At 36.2% G+C, this 13,470-nt stretch overlaps 1 long non-coding RNA gene across 2 annotated transcripts; it reads right to left on the bottom strand.

Annotated features, from left to right (window-relative positions):
* Positions 1 to 1,323: 1,323 nt before the first annotated feature.
* Positions 1,324 to 9,393, bottom strand: LOC137959129 (uncharacterized). 2 transcript variants are annotated; one of them, XR_011114043.1, is made up of 4 exons: positions 9,211 to 9,393; positions 2,112 to 2,241; positions 1,991 to 2,030; positions 1,324 to 1,675 (listed from the first exon to the last, which is right to left on the bottom strand). It is a non-coding gene; the product is annotated as an uncharacterized lncRNA (long non-coding RNA). The 2 variants fall into 2 exon arrangements; XR_011114044.1 differs by having other exon boundaries at positions 1,999 to 2,030.
* Between the last annotated feature and the right edge of the window lie 4,077 nt (positions 9,394 to 13,470).

Raw genomic sequence — 13,470 nt, 5'->3', positions numbered from 1 at the left:
TCAGGAAGCAATGAAAAAGATGGGAACATTCAGTTATTATGTCTGTTGTCCATAATTTGATTGATAAAAGACAAACTTATCAACAATAAGCAACAGTAAGGAAAAGATACAAACAGAAAACCACTATGGACAGTGTACAAGCTAACAGACAAGAGAACATGCACAAAACACTAACAAGGGAACCAGCACCACCCTAGAGGCGTTCACTTGTGCAGGGATTGGGCCAGTTTTTTCAATCATGGATCAGTGAGGAGTTGCAAACTTTCCTCCTTAAATAAATTAAATTGAATGGAAAAAACTAAATCAACTATGTTTACTTCAGTGACCACAAGATGATTAGAGATGTGTTTTTCTTTTCTTATTTTCTTTCTAATATAACCTCTAGAAATTTAAATTCAAAAGAGAAAAACATAGGCAATTAAGTTTTATGTTACAGGATTTAGCTGTTTGGATGACTTTCATTTCCTTTTTTTATATGACCACCAATTCTTCATTTTCTTAAATGAGCCCAATCCTTGGGGTAAGCCGGCTCTTCTAAGAAAAAACAAGTCAAGAGGGGAAAGATGTCCTTACCCCTTGAATCAGTTCGTTTAACACGAACAAAAGTTGCAAGAAATTTTTCTGGAAAATCTTAGGAAGCTTAGATCCCCATTTCGCAACGAGTGTTCAGCAGTGAACACATTTTCATCCATCAGTACTTCTCTAATTTTTGTCAATGGTGTTTCCTGCTGTCCAGGATTTGGACAGAGCATAACACAACTATCGACGGTATATGTTTATCCATTTAGGAAGTGAGAGCAGAACTTTCCACTTGAAAATTTTAGATGCAGTGAAAAGTCTCTTTACTTAAAATTTCTGATTATCAGAAGAAGGTGAAGAAATAGGTTCGAACACCATCATTGATAGAGTGCCCTGCTACACCTGTAAATAAGAAAAGAGACAAGGAAATAAGGGTATCCATTCTCAAAGGTAACTGCTTTTGCAGATTAAAATGATAGAATCGCATATCTTAGTAATGAGAATGGCCAAACAAATACTCAGCTGACATTTTGCAGGAAAAAACCAATATCAAAATAACTAATACTAAACTTGAGTTACACATCAGAAATGCGTTGTGTACCAGTAAGTTTTAAACTAAAGCTCTACCTTAACCAGTCAAGACTCTGTAGCAAAAAATAAATAATCAAACAAGAGATGACTTTAAGATTAACAATTTGAGTTTATGTTAAATCATGTTGGATTAAACCTAGTTTCATCCTAAAATGACTAGCTACTTAGGCCACTTATTGTTCAACCTTATAACCCATTAACTTTTCTTACCACTTTCTAATATGAAACTTTTTTTCCACTAAACAATCCCCCTTACGTCCAGGTTTACACATAACGGGCATGAGATATGGGTACAAACTCCTAACAAAGCACACAACACACAAATAACCTGGGGAGCACAAATTAGGCCTCAGTCCACGCTCATATCCTGCCTTAATACCATTGTTGGGTTGAACTTGCTTCCATCCTAAAATGAATAGCCACTTAGGAGGTTTTGTTGCTCAACCTTATAACCCATTAACTTTTTTTACAATTTTTCAATATAGATACCATAAATGAGTAGGGCAGAATACATCCAACCACCAGAATCTGACAGAGGGAAGCATTGATAGAAGGCCAGAAAGCACTACAAGAGAAGAAAATGTGGTAACAAATTAGAGACACATTCAAAATAACACTCAAAACTGCAGATTCTTCTACAATCAAAAGTGCACTAGAAAAAAATGAGCGGACCATATATTTCCAATAGGATACCAAAGATAGGCCAATGAACAAAAATTAAAAATAGCATAAAAAGAAAGGAAATAGACCCTGGCAGCAGAACACAAAAAAGAAAGGAAATAGACCCCTGCATCAGAACACAAAAAAGAAAATTCAACAAATCAGTTAGCTATCTCCATTCCTTGCATATGCATCAGAAGTCATGAGAAGTTTATTTTACCTAAGTACCTTATAGTTCATCTTCTTTGTGAAAATCTGCTCTGTGGATCACCAACCAAGTATTAGGGCAACCCTCAAGAAGCAAAATATCGAAAAGAGAAAGAAGGAACACAATTAGCTACCATAACGTTTTTATCCATGAACAGAAAGCAGCATTGTGGAAAGCCCTCACATTTCCTAATGCAAGCACGCCTCTGTCAAAGAACAGAATGACCCCTAAAAATGTGAAAAAGAGACCACAGCCTACAGCCTCTGCATTGTTTCACAAAGTGCACATGGCCTGTCAGTTCCATGCAAAAAAATTCTAATTTTGATGACAATCAGAAGGATTAATTCGTTGAAAAAAAGAGATACAATAGGTTACAAGCAAAGTAAAAAAGTACACAGCTGACAAATCACAAAAAAGTGTCCTACAGAGACATTCTAAATCACAACAAAAAAAATTAAATGACAATCAATGGGAAGATAATCTCCCACAACAAGTCATGGTATCAAGAAACCTCCAATACTCAAGGAATCAACTAGATGATCTGCATTCCTAGGCTAACCCAAGAAAAAGAAGTAGAGAATATCAAAAGAAACCATAAACCAAGAAATGCAATATACCTGAACACCGGAATCATTAAAAAAGAGCTTTGACATCAATGAAGAATGAGAGAGAGAGAGAGAGAGAGAGGAGAGAGAGTTTAAACCTCTTCAACAAAGCCATGAGAGCTTCCATTTATTGCCCTTATCCCCCATAAGGACAGCACCAGATGTCAGGTGGCTTCCATCCAATCAGACTATTTTCAAGTTCAATATAATCAGTTACCTAGGTATTGGCCAATAGGCTAAAATTCCCTCGGTTAATACTCTAAATAAAAATATACTAAAGGGAAGACCATCCCTGTCTCTACTTTCACTGCCTATGAGCTTTTCCCTTTGCCAAACTGGTAGACCTTGTGTCATCCATTAGTTGGAACATAAAGAAAGCTTGTATATGTCAGTTAAGACTTTCCTTGACCATGTTCTCCTTAAGATGGACTTTAGAAGCAGACGCAAGAACCAGACTGAAGGCTGCTTTTTGTTTGACTCTTTTTTTGTCCTAATTAATGACTCCACCAAGATGCATCCAGAGGCCTTAAGGGCATAATATGTTGCCTTGTTATTTAGTAAAATTGAGAAAGCGCTTGCTACCATCTCCCTTGACCACCACTGTGGTTCACTTTCTGTACCATATCCCACTAGCAGCTTAGTTGCTTCCCCTCACCTTCAGTTTGTTGACAAAACCAAATGTTTTTAAAGAGAACCTTTACTTAGTCATAAAGGTTGTTGTCCTTGTCTGAATATATACTTATCAACAACTTGTGAAGTGGTCAAAATCTCCCTTTCAGTATCATTAACTCAGATAATCCAAGGTTATTACATCTATCTGTGCTTGGCCTCAGTCTCTTGCCTTTTTCGGATGGATAGGATTGAGAAGCACCCTTCTTCTTGATAAGGGAATTTTTTCTCTCTAGCTGGGTGAGTAACATTCAATAAGTCCACCTTTGCTGGGCACCCTATTTAATCTTTGTCTCTTCCTCCTTACCATGCCAAAGTGGTTGATCATAATGCGGCAATCAACTAGCTTTGAGCAAATACAAATATTATCCAATTAAAAGGAACGAGATTTGCATGTGAAAGCATTATGGAAGCCTGTATATAATGAAGCTAAGCTTATATAGGAAGTCGTTTCCACTAAGTGGCTGCATAAATTTGGGTCAAATAGACCTGGTCTCTAGAGGGAGTTAATTGTGATTAAATAAAGGTATGGTGCTCAAATTTGGCACCCAGGAAATCCGCAAAGAAACTCAAATGTAGCTTTACAGTGCAATCCAAATTTACATGAGAAGCAAGGAGGTAGTTTACCATGTGAGAACTACCATGGAGGAAGTTCACCCTTTTGTTCATTGCAACTCCATTGAGGTACCTCCCCTCCTCTAGGAGCTGAAGTGTATACCGGTAATTTTTATGAGCCTAAGCCCATTCAAGGGGATTCAATAGTCATAATCAAGTGGGTCTTGAGAAAAAGGAGTCTCCTCTAGCACTCTGTTCCTTCCTTCAATTTTTAAATGAGATTGCAGACCTATGTATCTACTTGATCATTTTGTGGAATCAAATGACTGTGGTGCCAATCACCTAGCCAATTCCTTGACCAGGAGCAACCTCTCTCAACAACACCTTTTTAAGGGGAACACCTTGACTATCTGATTGATGAGTTGTATTTAATGTTACATTGATGTTTGTGTTCCTCTATTGACTTATTCTGTTGCATTCTCCTTTTTTTTATTCTTGAGTGTATGTTTATCCTTTGGGAAGTTGTTACTAACCAATGTGAAAGATTTTAGGGTTAACTACTACTACAACTAACAAAGCAATAAAACAAAGATAAATTAGGGCCTGAGGATGTGCCCTCCCCCTTGCCCAGTCTTTTCTTTCTATGATGTACAAGTTATATAATTTGAATGGAAAAGAAACTCTTAATCTAAACCTAATCAAACTAGGAACTTTCAGAACTAGAAAACTAGGCCTAATCAAAATAGGAAACTACTAAAAATCAACTACTAGGAAACATCCTTATCCTATTAGGGGAAGGAGAAAAAGCTAGTAGAAAGCTTCTTATCCCGTATGAGCAAGGAGAGGGGAAGGAGAGGCGATGAAAACATAGCTTCACCAACATTTTCCTAAATCCCTAAAATGCCCCTCCTTTGGGAAAGTAATTCCAGCTTTGTCCCTTAGCCCTCCCTTTTACACTTTTTCCGTACTCTTTTACAAAAAATACCCTATAAATCCCTTAGTACTCATGTGCTATCATTGCACCCCACCTACAAGAACCTGTCCTCAAGGTTCAGCTATGACCAATGCTGCTTGTGTCATCCATTATTCCACGGTCCTAGGCTTTAATAGATGACTGCTCCTAGTGGAAAATCAATTCGAAATATAGTTAGATGACACAAAGGATGGGAAAGAAGTGATTTTTTGCACACGGATTGAAACAGGACTCCACTTCTTGAAAAAAAAGAGTGGGCAAGAATACTTGCTTCTTAATAGGTTTGGGGATTTTTGCCTTCACATTGACATGGAAGCATTCGATTTGAAGATGGGAACCACCATCAAGATCATGGACTGCAAAAAAAGGAATAGCCATATAGGGAGAATCGGAGGGTCATTGTGAACCTTTATGCCAAAGAAATCAACACAAGTTGGACGTTATTAAGGCTTAGTAAGAACATCAACATTGTTCTGTGGTTGGTCAATCTCAGCACAAAGAGGGGCAAGAGTAAGCTTTCAAGACTCTCCGACAGGAAGATCTCTTCTGATGGCCCTTCTCGTACCAACAAGACATGGCCACATTTTACCTTTGCTCTTGTGGCGATGGTGGCATGCTCTATCCATTGTAATTTCAAGTTTAGGACTGATTGTCATGGTCCGTAGCTGCAAAGAAATTTCTAGCCTGCTCTTATTTTCCTCGAAAAGAATCTTTTGGTCTTCTTTAGGCTTCAAATGGGGAGAATCAAGTCTAGCAAGGAAAGGCAAGAGGGTCCCATCATGAGGGGAAAGAGGAGTCTCCAAAGTGAGAAGGTTGAATAGGAGGGTGTATGGCGGGAAAGAAGGAAGCATGTGGCTACGATTGGAAGACTCGTGAAAGAGATGATGAGGGTGTAAAAACATAGGGTAAGGTGAAGTAAAGTGGAAGGGTTGAGTGTTGAATTGAAGAATAGGGTGCATGTGATAAGGTGACAAGGAAGGTGGAGCGGTCAAGGAGGGCATGCTCCAATTGTGGAGTGGAGGTGTGGAGGTGTTGGTTGTTGGGAAAAAGATAATGGGAGATAGGTTGGTGTGGCCAGAGGAAATGGGTGAAAACTAGTCTCAGGGAGAGGGGAGGATTGTCAATGGTAAACAGTTGGCAACACAGACTGATGATGTGAATTGGGTTAGGGAGAGGGTGTGGGATGGAAATTGGGAGAGTTAGGTGGAAGTAAAGGGATGCATGGTCATGAGCAGAATGAGGAGAGGTGGTACCTTCTTCTCTGGTCTTGCAAGGGAAGGGGGCCAGAGAGGCTTGCTTGTCCAACCTTGCCAATATTACCGCTATCACTATTGACAACTCTGTGAGTTGTTGTTGCATTACTGGCATTGCACTGACCTTAGCTCTCAACTCCTTTATCTCCCTTGTCTGCTGATCTTGATTAGCAATACCTTCTTCCTTTCCCTTGTCCATACTTCTTGTGATAATCAAAGCATGGGAGGGCTTGAATCATCAATGTAGAGTAATTAAAATTCATGTTTAACAGCTCACAACCTGCTACCACCATGACCTTTGCCCATCTTTCTTAATGGCGCAAATCGTTTTGAAAATTGAAGCTTTCTTCTGCCACTCGTAATCCTCCTACCACCTGACCTTCAATGCTTCAGATTTTGATTTCTCTTTGTAGAAAAATCAGATTGCCAATAATTTTTGTGTTGTAAACTAGACTCAAAGATCATTCCAGCAATATATAACTTGTAATATGAAAATTGTAGGACGATGGTGCAAAATCTTGTGAAAGAACCATTTTGATAACCACTTGTTACAAACCAATGTAGAAGATTTTAGGGTTAACTAATTCTACAACTAACAAAGCAATAAAACAAAGACATATTAGGGCTTGAGAACATACCCTTCCCCTTGCCCAACCTTCTCTATTTATAGATGTACATAATTACATAATTTGAATGGAAAAGAAACTCCTACTCTGAGCCAAATCAAACTAGGAAACTACTAAGAAACATTCTATCCTAATGGGGGGGAAGGAGCGGAAGCTCGTAGAAAGTTCCTTTTCCTATCTGAGGAAGGAGAGGAGAAGGAGGGTGTACCAACATTGCTGGCACCCTCTTTTTCCAAAAATCCCCAAAAAAAACTCTTTGGGAAAGTAATTCTAGCATTGTCCCTTGGCCCCTCTTATACTTTTGCCCCTACTCTTTTATAAATAATACCCTATAAACCCTTTGGAACTCATGTCCTATCAAAGGTCCAGGGCTTTTCTCTTCTTAAAGAAATCTCTTCCTCACTGTGTTCCCCAAAAAAGACAAAAAAGAAAGAATGATTTTTTTTTATCTTCCTTTTCCTAACTTTTAACTGTGGCTTACATAAGTTCCAACTAGTTTTCGTAAATTCCAGTAGTCAAACCGAGTACTATCAGGCCAAAAAGAACAAAAAAAAAAAAAAAAGCAGAAATAGTCATTTGAATTTCCAGACTTGGTGAAACATCATCCAACCAAATTGCAAAGAAATGAATTGGAACGGAAAGAACATGCCAATTTCTTTTTGGCCTCCATTCCAACTCTATGTACACTACTTGGAGACAGTATAATATTTCATTATCAGCATAAGTATATAGCTAGATGCTCCAAGGACGAATGAAAAGGCTTTACTTTTTATTTTACTCAATTCATACAGCATTGTGCTACTACTGAAGTGTGTCCAGAGCAAGGGAAAGATGTGCCTCCTTGATACCTGACACAAAAATGTGATCATGGCAACAGATGATACTATGATTTGGTACTCACCATTTTAAACAAGGAAAAACACGAGAGGGTCTGAAACTCAACAAATGGAAACCCAAATTTCTATCCAGTAGATGATAAGTCTCTTGTTTTTCCTCATCCCAAGAAGTAAAATGATATCAGGGTAGCAAATCTTCACCACTTTAGACATAGGGACACGAGTTTGTCTTTGACTTGTGTTTTACATGGCAACATGCTCTAAGTAGGTCTGAACCAGATTATCAATAGGTGGGTATGCAACTGATGATTATTATTTCAGTACTACATTGGTGTCTGTGGCACTAAAATTCCATGTTATACACATGTTACTTTAACCTTGTAAATATTGTTCATATTTGGTTTGAATATTTTTTGGCACATCCCTATTTTATATCCTTTTTCCTCTGCATTTATTCACCATTTACCTTTTCTTTTCTCTTTTATTCATCTATACAATTTCGGGTATCAAATTTTTAAGATCTGAATGTAATATTGATTATTTCCAACCTTATAAAAACTGAAACACATATTAATTAAATATGTAAGCTGAAAAAATTTCAGAGAAAGAGTTATGTGGTACATAAAAGAATAATAAGAAAATTTCTGTTATTGGTAAACCCAGTGAGCTAATAACTTATCCCCTGTTTGGCTGGTCCAACCCAATGCCCATGCCCAGGCTATGCACCATAGGCATGTAACTTTTATTTATGCTAAAATGGCTCAGCTGAGATACTAATAGACCTGGCTGGGATAAATTCTAAAATACGACCGACTTAACATATCACTCATGTTACATTTTGCAATCTCTATCTATAAAGTTTGATATCCTCAGCTTCTTGTTAACAAAATTCATCATTTTTTATACATTTAGTTGTTCACAGTAGTTTGCGTCTTTTGCTCAATGGTCACATGTGGGGAGTGGGGGGTGTTTAGTGTGAGGTCTTGAGTTCAAGTCCAACCAGAGGAATAGGGTGTATGTTATCAATTTCAAAAAATATGATTGTTCAAGTGTCAAGCAGAATCTGGAAGCAGGACCATTAAAGAGGAAGCATCAAACCCTGGGAACAAGAATACTTAACATGGTTTACTTTTTCTTTCTTTGGATGTTGATTCCACACTCATGCTACACCCCTTTCTCCAGTGAGACCTAAAACCAAGACCTCACAGTAGAAATCCCTCAACACTCCCATGTGGCCATTGAGCAAAAGTCCCAACTCACAGCAAGGTTTACAGTTTTAAGCACCCAAGCTTAGATATAAACTAGGCAAACAAGGAATCATAATAGGTGAAAATTTCTGTACTAGAGCACTGATATTCCAATCGCAATCACTGTTCGAACCAAAAATAAATAAAACAAAAAATAACTTGGAAAGCACAAATGTTATCTGTACTAGAGCACTGAAATTCCAATCCCAATCATTGTTCGAACCAAATGAAATTGAATAAGCATAAATGAACTTAAGAGAGGAAGAAAACATCATGTAACAGTAGAGAAAAAAAAGATATTTCCGTTTGACAGCTTGTTGATTGAATTTCAGGGTCAATTAATGGTTCATCACCCACATCGTACGACATTGCACCTAACCACTTCCTATAGAATGAAAAAATACTTGAATTTCCCAAACAGTAACAATAAACAAGAATAATAATCGCGACAAAGTAACCAGAACTTACAGAAGGAAAGAAAATGGAGAAAGGACATCTCGTATTTCTTCGAATTGGAGTAAAAAAATAGGTGTATTTCGTGAACATGCCTTGTCAAACGAGAACAAGTGCTTCCTATCAGAAATCAAAGCTCGCAAGGAGCAAGCTGCCGAGGCTGGAAATTTTCAGTTTCAAGTTTCCAACTCTCATATGAGTAGATGTTGCATTTGAAGATGATGATGTGATAAAGATATCAAATAAATGCAACGGAGTAATGCTTCTTTCCAATAAATGAAATTTTAATAATTCTCTTCTAAATAGATAGTGAATATATTCAATTCTCACCACGTTTGTGCTACTTTTGCCATCATAGGATGAACCAACACCACTTTCTTTGAAAAAGGAGCAACCTTCAAAAACTAAATGGGATGATGATGATGATGTAAAGGAATCTTGGGAAGATGATGATAAACCTGCCCTCGTAAGCTTTCTCTAGAGTTTTTCTTTTTTAAAATATTTTTTGAAATCGTTCCTCTTCAAATAGGATTCCAGTTTTTTTTTTTTCTCACTAAACGTTATAATGATTGGATGGATTTTCTCCACCTATTAAGGAACATTTTGAAAAAGGTTGTTGGTTGTTTGTTGTTCTTTCTAAAGCAGTTATGATGATTATAGTGGAGTTCCTTTTCAATGTCTTCCTATTACAAAATCAAATTGAAGTTGCAATTATACTTTATCATTAATGTTGATCATAGGTTTACTCTTTAAGAAGCACACACAAGGATGAAGACAACGAGAAGACTAGAGTTTGAGTGTAATAGACAAATAACTAAACTCAGTCACTTTCGTCAAAGAGCATTCTAAACTCCCTATATTTAAGTGCATGTGTGAAATTGGAGGTTATAATTTGCACTTAGACATGTTTAGGATAATTATATACGTCATTCAAAAAATGCTAGAGTTCTCATGCTTTAAAAGTCTACACTTTCGAACTGGCATTGGAAATGTTTATCATCAAGAACTGTGCAAGCCAAAAATATAAAGTATGATCAATTAACCATAGTCAATTGATCGATTGTCCAGTATATGGCCATTTCATGCTATAACGCATGATCGATCATGACTGTCCAGGCAACACATATTTCTCAAGGAATGATTAATCATCCCACCTGATTGATCGATCAATCAGAACCTTATTTTAACTACAAAGCTTAATGTTCAAAGTGGGATATTCCTACCCAAACCTCACCTTCCATTACAACTTGAGTGGTGATTGAAAAATTGTGGAATGCCATTATGTATTTTTAAAAGAGAGTTCAATTGATAATCAGGAGGGCACGGGTTGGGTTGAGGTCAGGTTTTTTGAAATCCGAACTCCAAAAAAATTGAAATATCAAATCCGAGCCTAACCCAATCACCATCCTTTTAACCCCATCCCCTTAAAACCCAACTTAAACCCGGCCCTGCCGCACCCCTTTCTTGTAAACTGGTTTAAAGCCAACCCATTCTTGTCCCATCCCTGTAAACTTGATCCATTCATGCCCCATCCGTACCTTGTTTAATATCTCCTTTTCATTCTCACAAGTCGGGTTCAGGGAAACCCATCCTTGACCTAAAAAAAAAAGAGTTTTTTTTCTCTGCCCCTTCGCAAATCCACAGGGTGAAACTCGAAACCCGACCCAATGTGCACTAGTTGATGACCAAGTTTGTTTTTATAACATTGGTTAGAATGGGCTCAAAGGGATTTAAATTGTCTATTAAAATATTAGATCGTATTAATATCCACAAATAAGAATGCAACTTTTGTATTCTTAAATCTTGAATTAATGAGTTAATTACTTACAATAAACATATTTTTCTCTATAACAAAAACGATGAAAAAATTAAACTTATTACATTTTTTGCTTATATTAAATACAAATTTTGGTATAACATTATATGAATGTCCTCACTCAAGGGCCAAGACAAAAGAGTAGGAAGGACCCTTCTCCTTAATTTTTTGTAACCTTATCCCACTTCGAGTAGAATTTTATTCAGTGAACTCGGATTCTACAAATATGAGAAAACAGGGAGGTATGGAATTCTTGATAACAAATTACTATTTATCAAAAATCAAATTCTAATTCTACAGTAATTTCAAACTCACTAACCCTATGAATGAAACGTTATATTTTCATGATAAGAAAACTAGATTGAAGAATATAGGAGGTGAGTCATGCAAATAAACTTTGTTAGACTTAGAGGGGGTTAGTGCACTTTGAAAGTGCAATGGAAAGTAAAAGTGAAAGTGAATCACTTTTTTGTATTAGTATGGTCAATGGAAAGTGCAGTGTAAAGTAATTTTTGGTATTAGTGTGCATAATGGAAAATTTAGTGGAAAATAAAGAATGGGTTTATTAATAAAATATTCTGATAGATTTAAATTTATTATGATAATTTTATTTTATTTTTAATAAATAAAATATGATAATATAATTTAATTTTTAAATAAAAAGATTAAATTAATGAAATATAAAAAATAATATACCTTAAAAAACATGATTACTTTTATAATGTCTAGATACTCAATCAAATTCTTACCTTTACAATATCTAAATTATCACTATTAAATTAGTAATTTAATATACTATTAAAAGTCAAGAACGTAACAACTAAATAAATAAGGTATTTTATTAATAAAATAATATTTAAAAAATTAGTCTAAATTAATACAATAATTAAAAAGTAAAATAAAAATACTAATTTAATTAATTATAAAAAATAGAATACTTTAAAAAAATTTACTCTAAATACTTGATCAAATTTTTGCTGATATCTTAATTATCACTCTTAAATAAGTAATTTAATATAATATTAAAATTCATGAATATAATAAAAAATAAATAGGGTATTTTATTAATAAAATAATATGAGTTTTTCCTTTAAAATCTAACTAAAATCCATTAATTAATATCCATAATAAAAATATTAATTTTCAATAAAATAAGATGAGTATATCCATTAAAATCCAACTGAATTAATTTATTCGTGTCAGAAAAATAAAAGAAAAAAGAAAGTATAATTACAGACTTATCTCAAAGCTTTTGGAATTTATAGATTGATCTGAAAGCTTAGTTGTCATTGGGACCAGCTTTTTGGAATTTACAGATTGATCCAAATTTTACTGATGCCTACGGCAAAAGTCAAGAATCCGTAGGATACAATGCATTGATTTTCAAAGATTATACTTGAAGAAAAATGAGAAGTTGACCTTCTTCACAGAAGAAGAACGGCTCTTCTCTTCCTCCATATTTTATGAACAAGTGCACCGTTGCCAGCCCACTGCTTCTCTCTCTGCATACAAGGAGGAAGAAACCCTTCAACTTCTGTGCAACTTCTGCACATGCGAAGCCATGTGTGCAGAGCGTGGGCGAGAGAGAGAGAGAGAGAGAAGAGGAGTCTTTTACCATTTTGTAAAACAGCTTGTGATGCAAATCAAACTGTCTCAGCAATGCCGAGTTGCCGTCAATGTTGACATCAGCTCTATAGATTATTTGTGATGGGTACTCCACTAGACAGCCATAACAGCCACGAGAGGACAAAAAACTAGTTATATCTACTCGATTATCGGATCTCTGTGCCTTGCTTATCTCCTCCGCAAACCTCCATGAATCTACCCTTCTTCCCTGGCATGATTATTATCTCGCTCATCTGCCATTATGTAATAGTGGATTGTGTTGAATGGATTAGAAGGATAAACTGATCTTCTGGATAAACGTTCTAAGCGGCGGAAGCATCCAGTTCGGAAATCTCCTTTGTGCATGATTGCACGCCAACTTTATCGTGTTTCAGTCTACGAAACTACAGTTTGGGAATTTGAATATTGGCACGAAGACAAGACCATCAACCTAATCGTCCAGAAACAAGTTATTATTCCTCTGAAACTGCAATTTTTAAATATATGGCTCACCTGTCGCTGCACAGGTGACTTGTTAATGGCTCCAGCGAGCCATTTTATCAACCCATAAGTGATTACAGCTTCACTTTGTTTACTGCAAGACGGTAACGTACAAACCACATTTAATAAAAAACAATTTTATCCAGGCGTCGAACCAGTAATAGGGTTCGTCTTTTTGAGAGAGAGGAAAATCGCAAATAGTCGCCATCGAATGTCAACCGCATCAAGAGTGAAGAAGATTTTTCGCATCGGATCCCATGTAAATGTTAGTAATCAAATTTCGTCCTCCACTACACTCAACAACTACGATGATTGAGAGGCAAGCCCATGATTTTCTCATCTTGAACTCGTTG

The sequence above is a fragment of the Aristolochia californica genome, unplaced genomic scaffold (assembly GCF_029961685.1).
Source record: "Aristolochia californica isolate CCGP_79_NKW_82.1479 unplaced genomic scaffold, dmAriCali1.0.hap1 SCAF_1, whole genome shotgun sequence".
NCBI classification, from domain to species: domain Eukaryota; kingdom Viridiplantae; phylum Streptophyta; class Magnoliopsida; order Piperales; family Aristolochiaceae; genus Aristolochia; species Aristolochia californica.
Note: the sequence above shows the minus strand (reverse complement) of the source record. Positions and strands in the feature narration are given on the sequence as shown.